Source organism: Orcinus orca, chromosome 10 (genome assembly GCF_937001465.1).
Source record: "Orcinus orca chromosome 10, mOrcOrc1.1, whole genome shotgun sequence".
NCBI classification, from domain to species: Eukaryota; Metazoa; Chordata; class Mammalia; order Artiodactyla; family Delphinidae; genus Orcinus; species Orcinus orca.
This window is the reverse complement of record NC_064568.1, coordinates 84,849,792-84,869,680: the sequence shown is the minus strand read 5'-3', so window position 1 is coordinate 84,869,680 and position 19,889 is coordinate 84,849,792. Positions and strand designations below refer to the sequence as shown.

Genomic DNA, 19,889 nt, shown 5'->3' with positions numbered 1-19,889 from the left:
AATTCCCTGCATCCTCCCTCTTAAATATTTAAAAGGTAGACTTAGTTAGGGATTGGATATGAAAGAGTGAGAGGTAAGGGAGGGAAAGGAGTCTGAGAAGGGACCCTAATTCCTAGCTTTCGCATTTATGTGGACAGTTGTAAAACTAACTGAGATAAGGAATATACGAGAGAGAAGAGGAGAGGGGAGAGACTGAAGAGTGTAAAGAAACGTGAAAGTTCTGAAATTTACCCAACTTGCGAGCTCAGCTTGTTAAGTTAGCCTGGCACACACAGTTTCATGGATGCTGGTTCAACTCACAAGACTCCTGGGTCAGAGACAATGCACAGTTTATTATTCCAGGAATAGCAATAACCAGATTATCAGCATATTTTCTCTGATTCCCCGCCTCCAATTTCCAGAGGGCAACACATGACATCTGTACATTCAGTGGATTGTGTTACAGGACGGAAACCCTAAACCTGGGGATCCCAATTCTTTAATAATGAGCAGTAAACATGCCTGCCTGTTGCTCTGGAGAGAAACATTATCTCTGTCTTCCAACGGTGTTTGCTATATAAGCATCCTTGAAAACATAATCCAGAACAAAGGACAGTCAGTGCCCCACTAGCAATACATGCAGAAATGTGAGCGATCCATGACGAATTATCTCCTAACAATGAGTTGTTCTCACTAGCTGAGTTTTGTTTTTTAAACAAAGTCTGCCAAGACTAGATGAGTTGGGTGGAGGGTACGTGAGATTTCAAAAGTGAAAAAGAGTGAGGCCAGTTTACCTTAACAGGCCAGAAGCTCCAAAGAACCTCCACAGAACTGTTGACATCTAATTAGTTATTTGTATGCTTTTTCTGTTTTTTTTTTAATATATATATATTTTAATAAACAGTAGAAAAGAAGTGTGGTTGACAGTGTAGCTTGGGAATCTGAAGGTTTATCTAAAGTCACCTGCCTAATAAAAGGGTAAATGACCCATGGAATCTTCTAGTAGCTTTTCCCTCTAGGCACTACCTCAAGGTACCTAGGCTTCTTGAATGGAGGATGCAGGTTTTGACTGGTAAAGCAAATTATTAGAATTAGTTGAGTTTTTTTTTATTTGGTTTTAAATTGAGGTATAGTTGACTTACAATAGTATATAAGTTTCAGGTGTACAACATAGTGATTCATAATTTTTAAAGATGATACTCCATTTATCGTTATTATAAAACATTGGTTATATTCCCTGTGCTGTACAATATATCCTTGTAGCTTATTTATTTTATACGTAGTAGTTTGCACCTCTTAATCCCCTACCCAGAACTCATTGATTTTAAGTGTTTGAAGATATCCAGGCTAATGGGGACAGGTTTAGAGATCGAGAGAATAGTGTAGGATGGAGATATAATTTATCTGTTAATTTAATCCAGTGCCATTTTGTAACTACCTACTATATAAGCTGCTTGACTCCTGGAATTGGAGTAACATTCTTGCAAGTCTGTCAGTCAGCCAATCGCATCCAGGTTGCACACAGATAACAATCAGTTGTTGTTGGCGCACAGATAACAGTCAGCTCAGGAAGGCTGGTGTTTCAGCCCACTAAGATCCAAGCTGCAAAATGTAAAAGCTCAAATGATTGTCTTCTCTTTCTATCTCAAACCTCCCCCAAAGGCTGCGAATAGAATCTTTTGACTCTCAGCTAAGTATACATACTGACATATCGGTAAGTCCTTCATCTTCTCAAGAAGTGTAGCAGCTCAACATTTATGATCTTACTGCTTGGCACACTCTCTGAGACCAGGTCGGAATCATCTGGAATTATTCAATTTTGTGATCACCCCCCCTCACCGCTTATTTTAAAAATGTTGTGAGAAACGTTTTAAAATGTTGTGAGAAAGAGGAAAGTTTAATTAAAGTTCGAGGACGTTTCTTTTCTTTTCAAAAAGCTCGGAGCATTGTAAAAAACAAAACGAAGAAAAACTTGTGGGGTCACAGCCCAAATGGGCTTCCTTACAGACAGAAAAAGCTTTCATCTACAGGTGTGTGGCCTTCTCAAAGTTACAAGGTGACAAACGCTGAAAGAAAAGATTTCTTGTGTGACTCTAACAGCCATAATAATGATGATCACATTGGGTTACTTCTTCTGCAGTATTTTCTTGCTGCAAAATGCTACACTCTCTGAGGATTGGCCTCGAGGCTCTCACGTTATGAGGCTCATATGCTGCCTACCATGCCAACAAGGCAAATGACAGGGGTGTCCTGTTATTCTTTTCTAGAGGTTTTATAACTTGTTTGATAATTTTTAATAGCAAAGTAAAATCTTATTTGTCTGTTATCTGCTGGATCCATTGGGATGAAATTTCTGCTTTGGGGAGTTACCAAACGAGGTCTCAATCAAGGGCTGCCAAGTTATGCTGCTTTAGTAGTTCCTAGCAGGGCAGAGATGGTGTTGGTGCCCCTGTGCTCAGGTGACTTGAGGCTTTGGGTCCTCTAGAAGAGTGAACTTGGATTTAGAGGAAAAGGTGGTATAGGCAGGTTACTCAGTATGTAATGGGGAAGAATAATTTACTTTAACCTTTGTATTCTATTGCTTTTGCTACAAGTTAGTCACTAAAGGGATGTTGCCTATAAGCTTAGCTTATACATTATGGCTCATCTCTGGGAACCCTTCCTCCCATGTAATGAGCGTTAAGCTAAAATACCTTTGTTTAGCTCACAGGAAACCTCCTGACCAGGCCCACCTGTGAATGGCTGCAGGAAGGAAGAAATTAACGCATCCTAGAACCAGGACTTTGCTCCCTCCCCTTTTAGTGTAAAAGAAGCCTGAATTCTAACTCAGGGAGATGGTCCTTTGGGACACTAGTCCACCATCTTCTCCTTCTGCTGGCTTTCTGAATAATGTCGCTATTCCTTGCCCCAGCAACTCGTTTCTCGATTTATTGGCCTGTGATTCTGCTAGCGGTCTGAGCTTGGACTCGGCAACAAGCACAGTACCCATTGTTCTGTACTATATGTTACATTTCATCTTTATGATCACCCTACAGCCCAGTGTTTCTCAATGAGGGAGATATAAAATGAAATTAAGCATGCGTATCACCCAGCATTTTTGAGAATAACATGGAATCTGAAATAGAATGCAATGCATGTGGTAAGTGGTAATTCAGGCAACTTTTGTTCCTGTTACACATGTGTGTGTGGGTCCACATGTAAACTAAACTACAAACTGGTCATGGCCAGTGGTGAAGCACTGCCCCTAGGCCACGAATTCTGAGTATGGTGCCACCTCCTCTATCCAGTTTACCTGGGCATCCCCAGAGCTGAGCTCTGAGAGGAGCACACCAGTGTAGAGAAGAGCGAGCAGTTCTGCACATTGGCTGCTTTTCAAGAAAGAGTTTGACCTTTGATAATTTGTTACCATTGTTAATGAAACTTTTACTCGAGCTCTAGATGAAATGTTTTGTGCTGTGGCTTCCGGCTAAAAGGCCCTTCTATTTTCTGAAAAGGTCCTAGGTTGTGATAACTATGCCATGCTCAGGGTCCCCTCTTTTATTCTTTAGGGAAATCGGCTTGTGATTTGAGTTTACCTTCCTTTCTGTTACTATTCTTTAGAGATGAATATATAGGAATAGGGAAAGAAAATGACAACGCCCAAACAGGGACTTGAACCCTGGACCCTCAGATTAAAAGTCTGATGCTCTGCCAACTGAGCTATCCGGGCTCACACAAGAAAAAAAAAAACGCCTTCCACATCAACTATAGTCAATTTATGCATACATTCAGAAGAACGATTTTAGGCATTTCGCCTGTGATTCCGGTTCAGAGCTGGCTATTCAGAAAATGCTTGGCATAGAAACTCAGCCACAGTGAAGGTCTTTAAGGCCGCGATACTTTGATTTTTTTAGGTAAGAAAGGACTAAGCCCTTTTCCAAATTGTATCTTTCCCGCTCACTCTAGTTTAGATATATACTATATGTATATAAACACTGTATCTCTATGTAGCATATAGAGATATGTTCTATAGTACCATATAGAATTCAGTGCAGTCAAAAACTGCAGGTTGGCCTTTAGTTCCTAGGCTTCCCAGAGAAACAAGTCAAATATTCTACATTTGGGCCCAAACACTTTCAAAAGGAAGCCAATCCAATGCTGATGCTTTTAAGGGATAATTAAATCACCTTTCGGCCGCTCTTTGGATACCTGAATATAGGTCTAGGGACTGAGGGAGCGATTTGATTTCGTGCTGGGTCTCAGCTGTCTTTGGAGAGGGGAAAAAAAGGAAAAAGAAAAAAGGAAAGAAGCTTTTAAAGGAGAGTCCCACTCTCTTTTTTCTCGTCAGATTTCGTTCCGTCTCTAAGTTAAGTGCTTGACAAGGGTCCAATGACTGGAAGGCTTTCTCCACTCGAAATGCCCATGAACGTTGCCCCATTCACCATTTCAAGATTTTGCTGAATAAGCAAAGGAGAATTTAATTTAAGCATTCAGAAGATCTTAGAGTTGCAGAGGGGGAAAAAAATTCAGATTCAAAGAATTGGGAAGTGCTACAAACCCGTTTTCTGCAGGATGGGGATGTAGCTCAGTGGTAGAGCGCATGCTTCGCATGTATGAGGCCCCGGGTTCGATCCCCGGCATCTCCAGGTCCTTTTATCTACATAATCAGAAATTGCCCTTTAAAAACATCAATGTTTACTCTGTATCCTCCTCCAATTTTCTCGGTACTCTTTTAGCCACGGCGTATAGAACTGTATACGTAGAGAGGGAAACAGGATACCTTTGAAGTTTTTTAGGATATCTGTAATGAATGAAATTGAAAACGCAGAAAAGCACACCCAATGGACAGATGGCCGAAGAGGAGCAACTTGGAAACTTGCCCAGGATCCATTAGTGAACGGCTAGCTGTGGTAACGGGCCTGAAAACACTCAAAGGGGAGGAGGAGGTATTGTTGCTGAGTCATGGTACTGAAAAGTAGGACAAATGTTGGGAAAAGGACGAAGCCTTGTTTGGTGTAGGCGAATCCAGCAGCTCAGATACACAATACTGTTCCTATTATCAAAACATCAAGAACGAGAAAAGTTTCTTGTAAAGGCTTCCAAAGAAGTGGAAAAACGAGCGGCCGGTTAGCTCAGTTGGCTAGAGCGTGGTGCTAATAACGCCAAGGTCGCGGGTTCGATCCCCGTACGGGCCAGAGTCACCTTTTAACCACCACTGTGATTTAACCGTGAAATAGTTTTGATTACTTTCCAGCCAAACTGTCCAACGACTGTCCTACGAGACAACCTGCGGTATCTCCACAAGAGACATTTTGTCACAAGTCCAAACCATCCTAGGGAGTCCAGAGCACACGTCTTTGAGCAAGACAGATTGCTCAAAATTTTGTCCAAGAGAAGCAGAAAAGCAGCAAGACACCTTAGGAGTTATTAAGTTCATTAGAAGGAAAAACTGTCACCAGTTTGTTTAGTGGCCAAACACTGCCCTCGAAATAGTCTGAAAACATACTGAGATGCGGGGCAAGTGTGAAAAGGCAGTGTTCATGATCTCCGATTGCTCAGTTGAGGATTTCTATTCGGTTAGATCATCCCTCACATGAAGGAAGGACTCCCATATTGGGAAAAGTGTTTTCTTGTTACTTTGATTTTTTTAGGTAAGAAAGGACTAAGCCCTTTTCCAGAATCTACTTTGCCGTCTGTCACCAACCAGTTGGTCCACGTTGACCGACACCAGCAGACCCTCTGTTTCGTCCACTTCTCGATGTTACGCCTCTTGAATCAGTCTCATTTTCCACCAAAACCGACTTTCTGAACACTAATTATGTATCCCCTTGTTCCTTGTACAACGAATTTTCTTTATTCATTCACGACCTCAGAACTTTATATCCCGTTGAGTGAATTTTCACTATTTTCCGTGGAAAATACTGAGATCAAGCCAAGAGGAGTTAGGGAGCTTGTCAAAAATGCAGCTTATTGGGCCTCACCCCCAGGGACTTTGGCTCAGTAGATTTGAGGAAGACTACAGGTTTCTTTATTTTAAATAAACGCCACCGTTGTTTCTTACAAAGGGTGGATCAGCGATCTCTGAGAAATAAGGCTTTATACAGACCAATCTTCGAAGGATTCTGTTGCGGGGAAATCCAGGAAACTTCTGAGCCAAGTCGATCTGGTTTTAAAACTAGGAAGGGAGGGTAGCAGGGAGACAGAAACAAAGAGAAACAGAGACGGAAAAAAATGTTATATATCCAAATAGGAAAGAAAAACGGAGAAGTAAATATTTAGGAGAAGTAAATATTTAATCTGTTTAGAAAAACAATTTTTGCAAGTGGCTCGTTGGTCTAGGGGTATGATTCTCGCTTAGGGTGCGAGAGGTCCCGGGTTCAAATCCCGGACGAGCCCAAGTTTTGCGGCCTACACCCGCTATTGAATTTTTTATTAAACTCACTCAAAAGAAATTGGTACATCTGCTGTTAAATTAAACTGCTATATTTTCATGTAGAAATATGTAGGCTGTATATGCACTTGATTCCAATAAGTAACTAGATAACTCTTCTAGTTAAGAGAGACAAGTACTTTTCAGTTTGGGCTCTTACTCAGTTTTGCATCAGCTCTAAACTGACTCTTGCAAAGGCCAAGGTTTCTGGTTATTCTAGAAGTTCGACTCCACGGTTGTGGTCATATGAAATGTATAGGAAACAACATTGTAAAGCAACTATACTCCAATAAAAGTTAATTTTAAAAAATCCAGGTAATAAACATTATATTTTTAAAATTAAAAAAATAGTATAGGAAGACGATGGTCATATCTCAATTCAATGTCACCCATCATTCATTCATCACATCAAAGAAATGGGTTCAAATGGAAAAATAAAATATTGACCTATAGAGTTGGGGTGCTGGAAACCTTTGTACAAGTTATTTCGGCTTTCCTTGTTGCGTATTCTTCCATCATTCAGGAATAGGAGCTCTGCTTCATTATTGAGAAGGGGCACTTTTTCTCTTTTCCCGGAGCATACTGTTGGTACACTCTTTAAACAGATATTTGTTTAGCATCTATTATAATCAATGAGCTTTTGCAGTCTGTGGTAAACAAAATACACAAAAATCACTGGATCCTATATTCCAGTGGTTGTCAAATATTTTATATTAAAACGCAGTTGCAACACCCCTTCCCGCCTCCCTTTTTTGTGTGTGCAAGCCCTGATTGTGGAGAAGGACAACAAATGAACAAGAACAAGCGTCCTGAAAAGGAGGGAGAAAACCGCAGGGAATTCCTTTAGGACCACATTTACACAGCGTGGCAAGAGGGGCCAGAGTTGACAGGTGATAGAAACAGGAGAGGAATGTCTCAGTGGGTTACGGAGAAGGCCCAGTGCAATGTTTTGGTTCGAGGACCTGACCTTTGGGACTGAGCTTTGGAGCCACATTGGCAACCAGGCCTGGAGCTCTGGGAATGCCAGAGCTGGGCTCACCCTTAGAGCATTCAGAGATTCCGACTCTTGGATTCCGGAAGGATTTTGTGGTCTATCAAGACATGTTGGTGAGAATGAGGCGAAAAGGGAAGATGTAGTGAAAGCGAATGGAATGCATGCCAATAATTTCAGACAATGCTTACATTCTTTGCGTGTCACGTCATCTTATATAACAAAAACAGTCAAAAAACCTAGAATCCTATTAATCCCTGTCAGTCCAGGAAGAATTTTATAGTCTCTTAATTCACCAAAGGAAGTTCGCGTGCGGGGTGCCCGGCTAGCTCAGTCGGTAGAGCATGAGACTCTTAATCTCAGGGTCGTGGGTTCGAGCCCCACGTTGGGCGAGTAATCTCTACCTTTTGCTCGCAGCTACATTTCTGCACCTTCCTCTAATCTCCAAAACAAAGTGCCTCACCGTTGTCAAACGAGAAATTTTAGAAAGTATTGAATTGCGGAATCCCGGTGACCAGCTGTGGTTTACTGGCTCTGTTGAACTATTCCGGCCAGCTCTATGACTCCGGCAGCGTTAAGCCTCATCGCCCCCTGGCGGCAACGCACTTCTCTGGCTTATTAGAGCTTTTGTTTGGGTAACTAGAGAGAACATGGTCTCTGGTAGGGCAGTTAGGCTCCTGGGATGATTCTGAAGCACCATCCCCACCGAAAAGGGTTTAGTATGCAGGGATGTTGGAAAACGTAGTATGAAGGTGGAGACGATCCAAACAAAGGAAACAGTTTGATGGGCAGAGGCTCAGAAGCAGCAATGTCCATGGAGAGTTTTGAGAATGGTGACAACTTTCTGGCCCAAGCAAGTGTCATTATGTAATAACGGGAGACAGATTTTCTATTACCACTACCTCATACACCCTTTCAGTTCCTGATCAACTACACCTAAACAGCACAATGGACCTCCTTTTAGATAGTGCTGTTTCCAAACTTTCTTCCCTTCCTTCGGCAAGTAAAAGAACCAACCAACCCACAACAGGTTGCAACTGCCTGCAAAATAAAATCTAAAGACTTAAGCCTGGTTTTTATAGTCCAAATTGCATTTCTGCCATTCTCTCTTGAATGGCAGTGTGAAGGATATAGTCAAGAATAACTTTAAAGTCAGAATACCAGCTTTATAAATTTATACTAAGAAAAAAAACTAAGTGGCCCAGTGTGTTTTTATTGGCCCTCAAATTTGGGAAGGCAAAATTCATACGAAATGTTGCCTAGTGTATAATCAGAGCAAAACGAGTTAGATGTTAAAAATATTTATGTCGCTTTGAAAACCTGATAATGCTGTCTACACCCATTGAGACCAAGAGCCCCAGAACTATCAACATTGTATTGAAAGAATGCCCACTTCTGAGCATGCTGGAGACAGGACAATTTACCACTCTCCATCCTCCCCCATCCAAACCTTCCTTTTCTCTTTACTCAGGAACCTGAATATTGTTAATATATCCCTTGCTCCATGTGATGTTATATTCCGTTTTAAAACTATTCCGTATTTTACCTATTTAGATGAATAGCACCTATGGTTGGGCACATGGAATCACATGTTTTAAACTAGGTAGAATCCCTACAATTTGGAAGTATTGTCAGTATATACACGATGAAACCGAGAATCATGAGTCAACTTAAAATGGATGGACAAGAAACAACTTTCCTAGAAGAGTACACTGAGCCTTGACTGTTTTCCAGGTCTCAAGACATCTTTCAAATTAATTGATGAACGTATTTTTATTAAGCGCCTTTTCCCTGTTGGATACTTAAAATGAAAATATGCATATAACATGGGCCATGCCTTCAAGAAGGCTATCATTTACTTACTGGGTGAATGTAACTGACTCAAGTGAAAATTAAATTCTCAGTTGTATTTTAACTGTCTAGCATTAGGAAATGAAGGTGCTTGGAGTGACTGTTTTAAAAAATAGGTGATGGTGACAGAAACGGAGTTAAGAAATTACCAGCGTTTATCCAGTAAAATCAAAGGAACAGAGGCCCTGTATCTGACTCATATGAATATTCTACTTACTAGAGAGAACAATCCTTGAAAATTTACAGACTCCATGTTGTGGGTATTAAGCCCTAAGTCTTATTGTAAAGCCTGGACTCTTGATCACCCAGCAGCATCAACTTAATGTTTCGGTTTCCTGGTATGATGAAAACTATAAAGGGATGTCCTAGGTAGAGAACAAGTATTGCTGGTGTTAATAAGCCACATGTCCTGTTGTCAATTAACTTAATGGATTTCTTGTTTATAAGCATTTTTTGAGTTGCTTGGAACAGACTGCTTTTTCCCATTCTTATGGCCCTTTGGCTATATTGTTAAAATTGAGTTGACATACTTAAAAATTGCATTTCTGAACTCAAGGCCTGTGCCAACATCTCCAAGGCCAAGGCCATCCTGAGCTTGGTCCTGAGCACAAGCTAACCTAACTCCTTAGACATAACACTTCAACTGCAAAGGAGTCCTTGATTAAAGGTGGTTAAAAAGGGCACAGGTTGGGGGCTGGTGTCTTAGTCTGCTTGGGCTACCAGAACAAAATACCACAGACTGGGTGGCTTAAACTGAAAATTTTTTATTTTCTTGCAGTTCTAGAGGCTGAGGAATCCATGATTAAGGCACTAACTGATTCAATTTCTGGTGAGAGCTCTCTTCTTGGCTTGTAGAGGGCTGCATTCTTGCCACGTCCTCAGTGGAAGAAAGAGGGAGTGAGCTTCCAGATGTCTTTTCTTTTAAGAACACCAATCCAACCTTAATTACTTCCTTATTCCAAATACTGCCACACTGTGGGGTGGGTGTTAAGGTTTCAACATATAAGTTTGGGGGGGACAATATTCAGTCTACAGTAGGGGGGACAAAAAAAGCAAATCACACTATGACATTTTGGAATTCAGGAATCTGACACACAGTAACCTCTCACATATTTGTTGAAAGAATAACTTTAGTTGCATTGCCTTTAGGATACTTAATCTTTTATATAGATAACATTGTTTAATAAATCTTATCAAATTAACTAAAAAAACCTTAGTGGCTTTTCCTTAGGACAGATAATCTGAAAGCAGAGTCCACAGACTCTCTATTCATAACTAGAGCTTGACTGATACTGGCCTGAGCCAGATATGAAAGAAAAGCCAGAGGTCAGTAATTTGGAGGCTGCCTACAAGAGCATGTTAGCCTACAGTTAGGTCTGAACTTGGGAGGACAGTCTCTGGAAGAAAAGCAAAGGCAGACACAACTACAATTTTGTGAATACACAGGTCTGTTCAGAGAAGGTTATCAACAGCAAATTGTATAGTCAGGTGTGCTTCAGGAAGTCTTGGTAGTTGAGAAGAGTAAACAAGAGACAGAAGTCAGGGCCTTAATCCTGCTCCAGAGCGGACTTGGAAAGCTGGGGTCATAGGTAAAGGGAAAAGGAAGTATTCTACACAAGAGTATTATCTGCACCAGCAGCCCAAGGTGACAATAGCTCAGGCATTCCAGAAACAAGCCAGTATTATTTTTTGAACATGAAATAAAGAGGAAAATATATGTATGCCAGAACATATTTTCATAATCAGCTGGATTCCAGAGTTCAGAGTCCTAGGACTTTTTCTAAAAGATAAATGTTTACATCAGCAGAATACACTTTTATTATATAGTATGGTCTAAACTACCAACAAGAGAGGTCCCACTAACTTAACTACCAAGCGTTTTGAGTCAGAGCCTTCAAAGCTTTAAATCTTTACCTCCATGATTGACTCAAACTTACTGTTTGAGCTTTTCAATTTGACACCTTTTGGGGACAGAGTTTATCTTATTTGCCTCTGTGTGTTCCCAGCACTTAGCATGGTGACTGGAATAGTCAGTGCTCAATGCATGTTTGTGAATATTAAAGGTCACTGTTGTGTATACGTTACCGAGTTCAAGTTCGCACTGCTTGCCGCATGACAGGTCAATAAATTGAGAGACAAGTTTTGGGGGCACGGAATAGTGACTTTATTCGGAAAGCCAGGCGTCAGTTAACATGGTGATCTTGCGTCCCGGAGTACCATCTTATCAGGGGCTGGACGCTAGTTTCTTTTATAGAACAGAGAGAGGGAGGGGATGAGGAAGTAAAGTAAAAAGGCTTTAAGTCTTACAAAAGACCTCCCGGTTTTGGCCCATCCTCGGGGAGGGGATGCGTTAATTTCTGCTTTTCTGCAGCCATTCACAGGTGGGCAGGGGCAGAGTGTTTCCCTGTGGGCTTAACAAAGGCACTTTAATTTAACATTCAGGCAGAGAGGCAGGGTTCCCGGAGGCAGGCCATTATGTATGCCTAGAGCTATAGACCGAACAAAAGCAATGGAAAGCAAGGTCCGGCAGACCGAGAAGATGGAAGACAAACGTCCTCAAGAACCATCTTGCCTGGCTTTGGATGCTAGTTTCTTTTATGGAAAAAAGAGGGGGAGGTGAGGAGATAGAGTAAAAAAGGCGATAAGTTGTTGCAAATATTTCCTGGTTCTGGCCAGACTCGGGAGGGGATATGTTAATTTCTTCTTTCCTGCAGCCATTCACAGGGAGGCTAGGTCAGGATGTTTCCCTGGGAGCTAAGCAAAGGTATTTTTAGCTTAACCCCTCAGGCATGGGAGGCAGGGTTCCTTGAGACGGGCCATTATGTATACTTTAAGCCTTAGGCAACGTCCCTCTAGTGATTAATTTATAGCAAAACTAATAGAATGCAAAGGTTAAAGAAAAAGAAACATATCCAGTATAGAGTCATATTTGTTCTTCCCTATTGTGGGATTCGAAATTCATCTCCCACCTGCATCTAAGAATACTGAGGAAGGCGAAAAAGAAAGGAACACCAAAACTTTCCTGCTTCTTATATTTTCACAGTTATATTTTATTGTGTAAATATATGGAAAAGAAGGCTAGATATATATGGAAGAACCAGACGTGATTCTTGACCTACGAGAATTCAAGTTATTCACATACACACACACTCCTCAGAATCCCTCAAATCTGCTTGTTCTTTTCTCAAGGCTCCTTAAGGCCTGTCTAGCTTTCTGTCTGTCCGAATCTTCTATAATGTGGAGTGGGAGAAAAGGAAGGAATGGATCCTTTTTGTAAAAGCGTATTTTTACAAAATGGATAGTACTAAATACATTTATAAAATAGGATAACTTATTCAGTCAATTGGGGTTGGGGAGGAGATAAAATTTTATATTTAAAATGATTCAGACTAGCCCCCTCAAAACAGATGTTTCATGAAGACTTGAGGAGCTAAATGGCTAAATTAAGTGATTAGCAACTTGCTTTTAATTCCAATTCAGAAAAAAAAAATCTTGAGCCATAGAGGAGTGAACACTGGTCTCAATGTTCCACTTGCACAAGGGGGATCGTTTGTCCTATGTGTATGGCTCCACTGTATGACAATGTAATGATTTTTAGTGGAACGTGAAGAACAAAGATTCCTGATGTCAGTTGCCACCTCAAGTGGATTTCACTTACATGAGAGTAATAGCCATTCTGAGCTTCAGACTGTCACAGAAAATTAGACTAGGCTCAAACTTTGTAAAATTAGTGTTTGAATGACATTACTTTCTACCTTGTTAAGATAATTTAAAAAATATTTTAGCTTCCCATCGACAGTGTTTTTCTGAGTTTAGAATTAGTGTGTTCGTCCGGTTTATCTACAGGGACTAAATGTCAATTAAGAACGTCTTAGTATGGTTTTGAAGAGTTTAACCCTGTGCTTGTTTTCTTCCTCCTCCTCCTTCTGTTAATTATCTGTTAAAATTGCAGATTAAAGTACTTCAAATTCTATGTAAGATTGGTTATTTAAATTCATTCATCACAGTAAAAGACACTCATTGCTAAATTTTTGTCAGTTCCTCATATCTCATTATTTTATTTTCTTCTTGCAAACCAGTGGGTGCTAGCGTTTTCTCCTTGGTCCAGGGCAGTGGTCCTGTGAAGGAGTGCTGGGTTACAAAAAAAACGTGGAGGCCACTAGAGCAGACCTAATCAACAGCACTAATGAGTAAAACAATAAGCACCAATGGCTCTCCAATCTCGTGCAGAGATGGCATGCTCTGCGGGGAAAACAGTTACCGTGATTCCTTCGATAGCTCAGTTGGTAGAGCGGAGGACTGTAGCGAGTATATTCCTTAACCAGGCATCCTTAGGTCGCTGGTTCGAATCCGGCTCGAAGGAGTTCACGTTTTGCGTCTGCTTTTTTCACCCTCACCCTTAAAAAGGTTTATCTCAGCTATATATATCCTTGCTGTGCATCTTTTTAAGAGTAATCTCAGTGTGCAACGAATCTAATTTGTTTAATTATTATTCTCCGTAATAATTACTAATACGCGATCAAACTTCAGGCTCATAGTTCATAAAGGGCCCGTGCCGCAAAAAAGTCCCGAGCCCCAAGCAGGCGGATCAGAGGTGGGCCCCCTAAGCAAGGGATCCAGTGACAAGTCTCCGCCACCCTACCCGGCATCCCAAGACTAGGGGAGGGGCGGCCTGCTAGGAACATAGCTGACCAAAGGTTAGTAACTGGTTGGGCACGGGCGCCCTCTCGTGGTATTAGAGTCCTGAGTCTCTCCGAAGGTTTTGTTTGTTTTTTTCCCAGGTGGACGCTCAACTACTGGCAGTCGCCCACAGACCCTGGGGCACTACTCCCACTTCTCCGTTTAATTATGTAAAAGTGATTCTCAACCCTGGCGCAGAAAAGTGGGTGTATGTCAGAATCACCTGGGACTATTTTACAAAGCGCCTTTAGTTGCGGCACTTTGAAGGTGGGACCCAGGCATTGGTAGTTTTAACAGCTCCCAGGTGATTTTAATGTGTTGCAAGGTTTGCGAACCACTGCAGAAGAGAAAAATTTTAGAATTAAAAATAATAGACAAGGGGAAAATTGATAGAATTTTCTACCCACTTTGGTCTAAACTGGTAGCTCCCTTGCTCTTTGAAAGCGACTCGAGGGCAAAAGAGTAAACAAGAAAAATTGTCCAATTTTCAAAGATAACATGGGCCTTGGTTGCAAATTTTATTAGATAGTCCTGGACTGAGCGTCTCATCAACGCACCATAGATTCCAACCCAAACAAGTTCTCCACCGCAATTTCCCTCCCATAATTGGGCCATATCCTGCAATATTCCAGTATCAATTGGCAGTAGCGGCCCCACCACCCCGTAGAAACAGCCAGATGACTCCAAAAGAGGACGAGTGAATGTAAAAAAACCAAATCTCAAACATACCTACATATTTTTGGCTCTTCAAAATTTCATTAAGAAATAGAAATTATTTGTTCCAGTTGTAAGAACTTGAGGTGGCCCTCAATAGGTCATACATGTGGGAAATAGATTCTGAGGATAAAAATGTAATATTAATGCATAAATAATTGAAGTGTAGATTTGTAAATCCACCTGGCAGAGACCAATATTCAAATCTTCAAAAGGCGAGAGAAATCTCTAAGAATCCATCCTTCCCTATCCTGTCACTGAAGAGAAGAGAGAGGCCATCAATTAGGAATTGGGCCCTTATGTGGTAACGTTGGAGCAAGGTGTTTATTTACAGAAGCATGGAAATAAAGGCCAAAGAGTAGGCGGAACATAAAGCTGGAGAATGCGGGCATCGATCCCGCTACCTCTCGCATGCTAAGCGAGCGCTCTACCACTTGAGCTAATTCCCCTCCCTACTAGATGCTTCTGCCTCCCATACTTTAATATCCGAATGTAATTCAGAACTCGTGGCCACCTTGGTACCTAGTTGGCGTTAGACAATAGGACAAAGTACGGGTTATCAAACAGCCCCTGGGGCGCCACCTAGAATCTGTTCTACGGTACTGGATCCTGTTGAGAGAAGACTGCAGAGTGCAGGTGGACCAGGGCGTGGAATCCATAGAAACACCTGTCTTCGAAATTGGGCAAGATTTTAACACTGGAATCATATCTACGGAAACCGGGGACCGGAAGGAAATTGTAGGTACATCCAGGAGGGCAAATCAAGTTTCTCAGGCAATGAGACTAGGCTTTTGGCCATCCCAATATTTCCTGCCAATCCCCGCACTCCTAAATTTTCCACCAATTGATTCTGCTAGTACCAGAAACAGATTCTCCAGAGTTCCTACGAATGTCCCCTAATCTGCTTTCTGTCTGGCTTTTTTTATAGATAAAAATCACCGTCGGTGGACACAAGGTCACGAGGGGGTGTGCGTCCCAGTTATTTTCTCCCTTCATTCTGGCTTCGTAGTCCCGATTTCGATCAAGGGTGTACAAGTTATTTTTCTAAGGTAAACACTAATAGAAGTGAATATAATCATGGCTGCATGCTTAGATCTGGATTCCTTGCAAAAAACCGAAAGTAGTAGTTGCCTCTTTTTCTTCTGGGCCTGCGGAGTACTAGGTACCAGGTACTGTGCTTAGGTGCTCGGTACTTCACAGAGCTAGTTCTTCAGAGGAGAACTCTTGAGCATTGCCGGAGACCCATCATTTGCAGGAAAGCCATGTGAAGACCCTTCCCGTCAACTGGTTCTTTGTCTGAAATTCCATCATTAGAAACATTTTTTTCTTTTTGGTTTAATGTTATTTTCTAGTCTCAATGAAATTGGGACAAAGTGATGAAATGGAGATGAAACATTTTACTTAAGAAAGTGACTCTATGTCCCTATGCTGTGCAGGCACGCTGCGCAGGCCTTTCCAGGACCCTTTTAATGCCCTTAATGCTTGCTCTTCTCTTTTCTTTTTCATTGCAGTCAGGGCTGACAAATAAAGTGAATAACTTTCTGTGGGAAGAAATCCTCCACCTTCCTGCACCCCCTCCATTTGAGACAAAAGAGTTCAAAGCTCAGATGTTCTAAATGGGTGTGTAGAAACCCACCATTCATCTCAAAACTTGGCTCAAGGTCAGCCTTGCCTTGATTCTCTCCACCGTCTGGGTATTCTCTCCTCACTTCTCCTTGGACAGAATTTACCCAGCTACAGAAGTCAATTTGGCCTCCACTCATTTTTTTTCTCCATTTATTTTCCATGATTCTATTAGGGGTGCAAGTGTGGAACTGGAGTGAAAGAAGGTGGACTAATTCCATAGCTCAGATCCATGGATTAAGCTTTGGGATGACTGACTGTGAACTGGGAGCAACTGGGGGCTTTCAACCATGAGCTGGGAGTTCTAGTTTCCAATACATTGGATTAGGTATTAAAATTTCAACAGCTTAGCTTGCACAGAGGTAAAATGAAGATGAAAAATAATATCTTAAAATTCACATGGAAGTTTTCCCAGTTGTTAAACTACTGACTCAACCTTAAGCTCACTGTTCTGGACTGCATTGTGTTCTTCCAAAATCCAAATGTGACTGTATTCAAAATTGGAAAGTAATTAAGGTTAATGCAGTCCTTAGGGTGGGGTCCTGATCCCATAGGATTACTATTCTCATAATGGGAAACACCAGAGAGTTCTCTCAAGTCAGGAAGAGAGCTCTCACTGGGAATTAAAAGGCTGTCATCTTGATCTTAGACATCCCAGCCTCCAGAACTGTGAGAAAATAAATTTCTGTTATTTAAGCCACCTAGTCCGTGGTATTTTGTCACATCAGCCAGGGCAGACTAAGACACTCATCCTTCTTTAATCTGCCTTGTGATAAAGGAGGTAAACCACACGGCTCCATATTAGGCTTTGCCAAAAAGGAAGCTAGAGGGAGAATGCAAGGTTGGAGGAGGAAGAGGAAAGGTGGACTTGTCTTTTCTGTTTCCTTTTGGAGAGCTTCCTGTTCCTCTAAGTATCATCCCAGGAAGACTTCTGCATCCCAAGAGACGACAATTCTGTAGCAGCAACTGAATCCAGCACCATGCTGAAATTTTACACTTGTTGGCATCTCCGCTATTTTCCACCTTGTATTCAAGGCGCAGATAGGAGGACACTTGACACTTGACAATGAAAGAGAAACTCCACGTCCTACAGTCTCTCTTCTCCCGCTGCTAATTCTCTATTAGGTCAGGAACACTGAAAGTTGCTAGATGATATTTTCTTGGTTTGTCATGGAAAGGGATTTAATTACTGAGTTCAATATCGACTACGTCCTCTCAGTGCCCCTAATAGAATGCATTGGCAATTGCCATTTGAAAAAAATTTTTGGAATTCTTTTTAATAATATCATTTTGTAGAAATAATAGTTTTGTATAAATTTGTAGAAATAAGCACAGATATTTTATAGAGAAATACACTTAATCTTTTCCTTAAGCATATTTCCAAAGAAAGCCTTTTCTCTCCAGATAATTTAGTGTATTCTCCATTTGTGTATATTTCTGCTTTAGGCACAAGTGTAGGGCAATCTCTGTTGAACCTCGATGTTTGATGATTTTCTTTGAAAAAAGAATATATTTGCATTTAAATTTTAGGGGTTTTTGTTTCACTTTAATTGCTCCACAAAAATTATGCAATATAATATGAACCACCCAAATTATTTATCCAAGTAAGAAAATTCACACACACACACACTCCACATATTTCATCATTAGAGCTATGAATACACACGATTTCCCATTAGATTTTCAGAAAGGAGAATCACAATGATACCAAAATGCACTGGATATGCTCTGTTCACAACTTTGGGATCCTCTTCAACCCAAATGTCTGTGTTTACGTAATTATATCATTTATCGAGCCAACCTAGACACTTTTGAGAGAAAAAGGAGAAAGTAATTATAGGGGACAGCAGGAAATCGGGCGTAATCCAGGGAATTCACCCTAGGTATATAATGCTTAGGGAGGAGGGCATGGGATACCGGTAGGGTTTTTGTTTTGAGATATACACAGAACAATATCCTAACGTCTTAAATGTACAACTCAATGGATCTTACATGTTTATTAAACCCAGGAAACCAACTACCCAGATCATGACATAGAACCCATTCAGTGCCTTAAAAGACTTCTTAAATTTGATTATACTTTCAAAAGTGAATATGATCAAAGCGGAAACCATCTGGATAGACATTAGGATTGAGATTCTAAAATGATGGGCATAAGTGGTCCTTCGATAGCTCAGTTGGTAGAGCGGAGGACTGTAGGTACAACACTTAGATATCCTCAGGTCGCTGGTTCGAATCCGGCTCGAAGGATGAGAATTTTGAAAATTGTAGACCGAAACAAATCAAACATACACATAGAGTGAGTGAACTCCTTCCGGTCCAAAAGAATAACAAAAGAATAACTGGACAGTAACTCCGCTTCAAGATAATAGCTCCCTCTTCAACCCATTTAGGAAAACCCTTTCATTTATGGCTCACTTCTGATTGAGAGAGGATGCGCTAAGCTGATGAGACAGCAGGAGTGTCAAGGGTGATGGTCCTATCTGTATTGTATCCAAGGGCACAGGATAATGAATTAAAGCACAACTCTTTATTGTTCAAGGGCATTAATTTTTTAGTATACGCCTATAATCACTACCCATATCAGTTTTAGAATATTTCTAGCACCCTTCATGTTTGCTTCTACTTTTGAAATAAACTTATAGTCAAAACAAAACTACAGGATTGAGTAAAGATTATTTAAAGTATTCTAAGACTTTTTTCTCAAAGGCCCTTCGATAGCTCAGTTGGTAGAGCGGAGGACTGTAGGTGTTTGATCTTTCGGTCATCCTTAGGTCGCTGGTTCGAATCCGGCTCGAAGGATTCCGTTTTTGAAAGGTTGTCATTGACACTGCTGGCCTGAACACGATAGAAAAATTGAACAGTGAACAGTCATTTGTGCTCAGATCTTGTAGGAATGAGTGTATAAACACACAAACGATCCTCAGGTACGCCTAAGAGCCTGTCAACAAAGGTTGCTTCAGCGAGACAGAAGGTGAGTCAGAGTGTCCTCTTGTGGTGACCATTTCTTCGGTACCTTTAACTCAAAATAACGAGTACGCCATTGAGGCATAATTTTGGGTGGCCTACCCTGGACCCCAACACTGTGAAAACAAGTCCTGGAGAGAATAAAGCTCGCGGTACAGGCAGTCGCCTAAATCAGGGCCACGTATACATTTGACAATAGGTATTTGTAACATAAGTATAAATAGGAATCCATGCATCAACACAAATGTAAAACAGGCGCCAAATAAGTTTCTAAAAGAAATAATTGTCAAACATTAAAATTTTTTAGACATTTTATTCACAAAATCAAATTTTAAATTAATATTTTAAACTAAAATTTTTTTAACTAAATGAAAAGGTCACAGATGAAATTTTCAAAAATCAAATCTCAACTAAATTTCAAAAACTTATATTTGCAAAGTTAAATTACATTTTCAAAACTTAAATTTAAAATATTCAAATCTCTAAGTTAAATTTTGAAAAATAATTAAAATTTCAAACTTAATTAAAAAATTGAAATTTAAGTAACCTTTAGAAGTTGAGCCATCCCCCAACCTTGAGTCTCACCCGAGTCCCTTGGGTAAAATGCTATTTTGACCGCTAGAACACAAAGAAACCTCCCCTCACTCCCAAAATAGTTCTCCAAAATTTCCGGAA

The 19,889-nt window shown here is 40.8% G+C and overlaps 9 non-coding genes across 9 annotated transcripts; 7 read left to right on the top strand and 2 right to left on the bottom strand.

Moving 5' to 3' along the window:
• Window positions 1–3,615: 3,615 nt before the first annotated feature.
• On the bottom strand, window positions 3,616–3,688 carry TRNAK-UUU (transfer RNA lysine (anticodon UUU)). The gene has a single exon. It is a non-coding gene; the product is annotated as a tRNA-Lys (tRNA).
• An 844-nt stretch (window positions 3,689–4,532) lies between these two features.
• TRNAA-CGC (transfer RNA alanine (anticodon CGC)) lies at window positions 4,533–4,604 on the top strand. The gene has a single exon. It is a non-coding gene; the product is annotated as a tRNA-Ala (tRNA).
• A 475-nt stretch (window positions 4,605–5,079) lies between these two features.
• On the top strand, window positions 5,080–5,153 carry TRNAI-AAU (transfer RNA isoleucine (anticodon AAU)). The gene has a single exon. It is a non-coding gene; the product is annotated as a tRNA-Ile (tRNA).
• A 1,129-nt stretch (window positions 5,154–6,282) lies between these two features.
• TRNAP-AGG (transfer RNA proline (anticodon AGG)) lies at window positions 6,283–6,354 on the top strand. Its single transcript has one exon. It is a non-coding gene; the product is annotated as a tRNA-Pro (tRNA).
• A 1,344-nt stretch (window positions 6,355–7,698) lies between these two features.
• TRNAK-CUU (transfer RNA lysine (anticodon CUU)) lies at window positions 7,699–7,771 on the top strand. The gene has a single exon. It is a non-coding gene; the product is annotated as a tRNA-Lys (tRNA).
• Window positions 7,772–13,498: 5,727 nt separating this feature from the next.
• Window positions 13,499–13,593, top strand: TRNAY-GUA (transfer RNA tyrosine (anticodon GUA)). Its single transcript has 2 exons — window positions 13,499–13,535; window positions 13,558–13,593. It is a non-coding gene; the product is annotated as a tRNA-Tyr (tRNA).
• A 1,407-nt stretch (window positions 13,594–15,000) lies between these two features.
• Window positions 15,001–15,073, bottom strand: TRNAA-AGC (transfer RNA alanine (anticodon AGC)). Its single transcript has one exon. It is a non-coding gene; the product is annotated as a tRNA-Ala (tRNA).
• A 3,336-nt stretch (window positions 15,074–18,409) lies between these two features.
• TRNAY-GUA (transfer RNA tyrosine (anticodon GUA)) lies at window positions 18,410–18,497 on the top strand. The gene is given in 2 exon segments: window positions 18,410–18,446; window positions 18,462–18,497. It is a non-coding gene; the product is annotated as a tRNA-Tyr (tRNA).
• A 461-nt stretch (window positions 18,498–18,958) lies between these two features.
• Window positions 18,959–19,049, top strand: TRNAY-GUA (transfer RNA tyrosine (anticodon GUA)). The gene is given in 2 exon segments: window positions 18,959–18,995; window positions 19,014–19,049. It is a non-coding gene; the product is annotated as a tRNA-Tyr (tRNA).
• The last annotated feature ends 840 nt before the right edge of the window (window positions 19,050–19,889 follow it).